At 50.1% G+C, this 6,054-nt stretch overlaps 1 protein-coding gene across 1 annotated transcript in view; it reads left to right on the top strand.

Moving 5' to 3' along the window:
- The window catches only part of LOC125355058 (E3 ubiquitin-protein ligase RNF220-like), a 190,427-nt gene that overhangs the window by 9,413 nt on the left and 174,960 nt on the right, over positions 1 to 6,054 (top strand). The window lies entirely within an intron of this gene.

Below are 6,054 nucleotides of genomic sequence, written 5' to 3' on the forward strand. Positions count from 1 at the left end.
GCGGATATCTATTCCCCTTCGAGTGTCAAAGCCATAACTCTTCTGTTTGCCTGGTTTGCATTGTGTGGTGGTGTCGTCCCCCATGGAGATGGATCCCTCACACAGGAATACGCCTGGGTGGAGAAAAATTAAATGAGTCTGTCTCCCAAAGTGAAATGGAATTCTGACCTTGAAATTAATGGGATTCTGATCAGAAGGGTGGGGGAAACTTCTTTATTTCAAATTGTCATCTTATATAAATTGGAGTCCTTTTCCCTTTTATTTGTTTAAAATATTCTTCCCTATTGGGGTATTTTGTATTTTTCTTGTCCACAGACATTAAAGCTATAGGAGGGTCTGGGAGTGTAGGATGTCTCTACATATCCACATTATTAGTCAGAGTTACATTTGTGACTGATCTTTAACCAGAAACAAAGGTGCCAAGTGAAGAGGAACTGTCACCCTGTGGCTAGCCTTGGATTGGCGCCTCTTTCTCCTTCCCTTGTCTTAGGTGGTGTAGCAGCCTGCACAGGGGAGAACTGGGCAAGATTTGTGCTTTTGATTCTGAGGTTTTGGAAGGCAGAAACATTTTCTGCCAGGAAGGGCTAAAAAAGCACTATGACAAAGTCGGCAGCAGCTTTCTTGGCTCCTGTCATATGCCGACGTGTGTCAGAATATTTATAGTCTGTTTTATGTAAATACATATTTAAGGGCCGTTAGAAGGCCTGATTATTCCCACTAGATGCCTTTCAGGTCCTCCCTACAGAACCGTTTTGAAATAAGTAATATTTCTCAGATAATCGAGTGACAGTATACAAGACTGCTTCCAAAGAGAGAGGGGGCTTAGGGGCAGATGGGGCAGTGGTGGGGGTGGGGAAGGGAGGGGAGAGCAAATGTTCAAGAGGCAAGAAATAGGATGCAGTGCTTTTGCCCAGATTGCCAAAATGAACCAAGTATACTTTAGGTGGTATTTTTTGTTGTTATTAAAATGTAGAATTAATTTCTGACACGGTTGACTGGTTCTTCAGCCCTCTTCTTATAAATGCAATGTAAAACATGTTTCAGTTAAGTATGATAGTAAAACTTCTAAAGAAGCGCTTAGCCTCCGAGTTGTGTTGGTTGGGGGTGGGGTGGGGCACAGGGTTTAATGTGGGAGGGGTGTGTCCTTCCTCAGAGTAGAAGTTTTATGACTGAGTTATAGGTCATTGAAAAAAAAATCAGTTTTATAATGGAAACACTGACAGGTTTTTACGGTTGCAGCCACCCCCTACTTGCAGACTGCATCCATATGCAGATATGTCCACATGCCTTTGAAAGAGGGGCCTGCAGACATGGTAAAATGCACACATGTTCCTTCCTAAATCTGGATGTGGAGAGGCAGGTTTTCCTTGGTGATTAAATATGCATTTTTTTTGAAGACAGAAGTATAGCTATTTGGGTAAAGTATTCTCTTTCCTAGTAGATGATTCCAGTTTGCTTGCCTGTCCATCCACCTGGCACCACAGGTGAGCCTGAGGTATGTGTTGTACTCTGTGGAACAAGGAAGCTTTTGCTCTACAGGACTGACTTATTTGCCCTGGAAAATGGGAGAAGTGTTTTGTGTGAAGCTGTTCGTGGAGGATGCATGATTCCCCAGGAACGGGATGGAGGTAACTCCCGTTTATTGCCACTCCCTGAACAGTCCCCCAAGGCTCCTTGTCCAGGGAAATGATGCTAGAATTTATGGACCAATTACAAATAGTCCATGTTGTGTCTTACATATGAAGTGTCTACAGATATGCATCCCAGGGCCTTTAAAATAAACATTCCTCATTAAGGAAACTTTACAACAAAAGGGAAGGTAAGTACTGCCTGCTGCCTTGTGCTAGAACCCATATATTTATTACCTCCCCATCACTCTGTTTCTAATCATATCTGTTTCCTGATGGAAACTGAATCTTTTCTTAGGCACCCCATACCCAGACTCCTACCTGAGCAACACAACCTTTGGCCAGCCTGCCTCTCTATCCACTGAACCCAAACTGGAGTTGGCTAGCATGCATGCTCACCTCTGGGCTGAGAGGGCTCAGCACCACCGCCCATGTTGAGCTGTGTCTGGCCTTGTCCTCCACCGCAGGGATAGGCACTGGGCACTGATAATAAGTGGCCTTGTTTGGCTCTCTTCCCTGGGCCCTTCCCTGTGCTCTGGCAGATTCACAGGTAGGCAGGCAATCTGATGGCTTCCAGCAGCTCCTGGATGTTTTGCCTTGCTCTCATCTTTGATGTATTTGAAAAACCATTCTCAGGTCCCCAAAGCCCCAAGTAGGAGATGGTATTTTGCACTCTGAGATGTGTCTTTATAAAGGCATATGTCATTGAAGACCCTGTGGCCCGGGAATCGACTAAGCCCATCTAAGCTAAGGCTGCCTGAAATGAGGGCCAACTGAAGACAACATGGGGTTGCTGGGAGGGGGCACATTTTCCAAGGGCACGGGGAGCATGGCACACAAGGACATTAGTCTAGACTTGGAAGGGGGAAGGATGTTTGGGACAGTTCCCAGGTCACCAGGCCCCACTATTGGATTGCAGCTCGAGCCAGATGACCAGTATGAATGGCCAGCAAATCACCAGAGACTGGGGGGTTAGATGGGTCTCTCTGACCTGACTGCCCAGATCTAAGCTTGATTCAGCTGCTGGGGGGGTTCTTCCCCCCTACCCCCAGTCTTTTTCTCCTCCCCTTCTCCCCTCCCCATGTGTGTGTGTGGTGGAGGGGGGGGGGCGGTGGGCAAGCACTCCTGTGATGTGTGTGTTTTTTTCTGGTTGTTCCCAACACAGTCATGGAGACCCCCTTTTCATGCTGCTGGGTTTAATTGTCTTGTTGGGATAAAGAAATGTTTGCACAGCTAAAGTGGGGCCGGGCTGGACGGGGAGCGGTCCCTGATGGCTGCAGAGCCATCTGGCCTGACTTGGCTCAGCTCGGCTGGGCTCCGTGCGCCGCTCGCTGCGCCGGGCCGCCTGGGCTCGCTCTGGCTGCGGCTCCGGCCGGTCCCCTGCCCTCGCTCCTCCGCGCGCCGCTGTTCGGTGGCTGCCTCCTCCCACCCCACGGCCCCCGGAATGCCTAATCACCATGGTGAGAAAACGGACACCGTGGCCGCCCCCCCCCTCCCCGCCTCGCGCCCGCCCTCCCATCAATTGTCATGCAGAAGTGATCCGGGCCGCCGAGGCCGCGCCAGCCCCGGGCCGCGCCTGGCAGAGGGGTGGCGGGTAATTGATCGTTGGGGGGAGGGGGCGCCCGGCGGGGGGAGGGCACCGGCCGGGGAGGCCCGGCCCCGCGGGGCGCGCAGCCTGCGCTCCCGGGCTGAGGACGCCCCCTCACCCCACCCCACCCCCGCCGCCGCCCCGCCGTCGAGGAGTGGCCGCAAGACCCGTGGCCTCGCCGCCGCCGCCGCCGTCGGGGCTCCGCGGGGCCGCGGAGGAGGCCGAGGGGGACCAGTCCGAGCGCGCGCTGCCCCGAGGGCCCGGAGAGCCCGGTGCCGCCCACCCCGCGGCGGCGACGGCGGCGGGGGGACTCGGGGCCCCGCCGGCACCACGCACCCCAAGTCACACTGAGCCCGGGGTCGGTTTCGCGCTCGCCGTCGGAGCACAAGAGAATGGGGGGTCAGGAGGGAGGGCGTGGGGGAGGGAAGGGGGGAGGCACGCCCTTGCCGGTGTCCGGGTGAGGGGGACCCGGGGTCGCGAAGGGGGCCCGGCGGGACGCACGCGTGGCCGAGGCACGGGGAGGGGGGGTGCTGGAGGGAACGTGGGGGGGGCGGGGAGGGGAGGACGTGGGTCCTGGGTGGACTTGTGGACACGCCCATCTGGACCTAGCTGTCCCCTCGGCACCCCAAGACTTAGTTTTTTTGGGGGGGTTCACCCCCCCCCCCGTCCTCGCTTTGCTTTTAAATCTGTAGGGTGGTGTCCGTGCATGTTCCCCGGGCCCGGGGCTCCCGCGCCCGCCGAGTGGCCGGTCTTCCGGCCGGGCGATGGAGCCGCGGGCCCCGCGCGCGCGCGGCTCGGCTCGCAGCCCGGGCCGCGGGGCTCCCTGCAGCCCCGACCCGGGCGGGGACTCTTCCCACGGGAAGCCTCCCGGGGCTGCCTCCCAGTCAGCGGCCTCACAGCGATTATTTGGTGCCCCCCCCCCCCCTTTTTGTTGTTGTTACAAAACAAAACCCCCACATTGTATCCAAATAACAAAAGTTGCTCTCCTTCCCCACCCCCTCTCCCCATTAGGCTGGGAAGAGGAAACTGAAACATACAATTACATTTTTATATTGGGTTTTTCTTATGCTTTTTAAAAAACCCTTCTTAACCAACTTTATCTGCTTGATACATATTAGCACACATTGAAATGCAATCTTTGTAGCTACTCAGGACTTGGACTAACATGACATTTTACGGAGTTATATTTTTAGATTTTTTTTTCTTTTTCACTCATTAACCATATGCATTTGGTTAATAAATATCAGAGCACAGGTTGGAATGTGCTCTATTATAAATACTTGAGACTTAGAGGGATGATATATTTTGTTGTAAAGGCCACATGATTTTAACACCAAAATCACAATAATTTTTGGACTGGACTATTCTAACACTTTCACAGCACTTCTCAGCACCGCTTTATCCCTCTTAAAGATGAACTGCAGATTTAGGAGTAATTTATTGGTATTCTGCTGCTTAAAGCTTTACATTTTGTTTGAAAGTATCATTTGAGTTCTGGCATTTGTGGTTGAATGGAATGTATTCTTAAAAGTATCTGCTAGGAGCACTTTTTTAAGTAAGGAGGAAAATTTTCTACCACTTTCTTATACCTTTTCCAGGAAAAGCTCCTGGATTCTGAGTGTGGATTTAGGCCTAGAGAATTGATAGGCTATGGAAAGAATCAGTAAATTTGGTTGAGGCTGGATTAATGCCAGTACTTCACCTCATCCAGTGGATTAGATTTTCCTAATATCTCAATCACATTTTAATGTTAGCGTTGTTTTTTTCATTGATGCCAAGCCTATCAAAGGGTACAGTAAATTTTACTTCTATATTAACTACATGGATGGTGGTGGCTCTAATCTAGATGTTATCCTAAATTTTCATCCAGTTTGCCACTTTCCTGAACTCTACAAATGGAATCTCTAAGACTGCTATCCTAAAGGCTGGGAGGTTTAAGGAAAGAGAAGAACTTATTTAGGACTTGAGTTTTAATGATAATAAAGATAGGAAGTTCTCAAGGGACATAGGAAATCACCTTTCTCAAATATAAACTTATTTGATTGGTTATCTGGTGTATGAAAAATCATTCACAATCTGAAAAATAATATCCCCTGTCCAAATATTTCACCACAGCGTTACATCCCTTGTAGTGGAATCTGCTTTGGGCATATATTTTAGAAAACATTCTTGCCCAGATCCTTCTTGAAGCTGGAAATAGTCAGGTGATGTGAGGGGTTTTGTAGACACACATAGCCATCTGGCAATTCAGCTATTTGACCATCAGTTTTCCTTGAGCATTGGGTTCTGATTGGCAGATGACCTAGAGGAAATGAAAGTTGTGTATTTTAGGGGAGAACCTGGAGGAAGCTGTACCCAGGACATTCTCTTGAGCCAATCCAGAGCTGTAGGAAATCTGGTGCTTTGAAGGTGAAGAAGGCACCTTTGGGTAGAGTCTCCTGAGAAATCAAGCTCAGTAAGCCTGAGTATGACTCACTGGATGAGAGTTGTCTTTTTCCACTGAAATTCATTTGCTGGCTGAGACTTATGGCTTTGTATCCATCTGAGAGCAGCAGAGACCGTCAGACCGCTACAGGGAGGGGAGAAGGGCCTGCTCTGCAGAGGCCTTCACTTTATTTTCGGTGTATGATTCCTACTTAGGTGCTCAGCTAATCCTATGTTGCTCTCATTTAACCTTGCTTTTTGGAATTTGATTTAAATCAACTCAGAGCAGCCTTGCATAATAAACATTTATTAAAGGAATAAAAGCTGTGTTTGGCTGGGCTCCAGTGGCTCATGTCTGTATTCCTAGCAGCTACTCAGGAGCCTGAGATCTGAAGATTGCAGTTCAAAACCATC

Source organism: Perognathus longimembris, chromosome 7 (assembly GCF_023159225.1).
Source record: "Perognathus longimembris pacificus isolate PPM17 chromosome 7, ASM2315922v1, whole genome shotgun sequence".
In the NCBI taxonomy this organism is placed as follows: domain Eukaryota; kingdom Metazoa; phylum Chordata; class Mammalia; order Rodentia; family Heteromyidae; genus Perognathus; species Perognathus longimembris.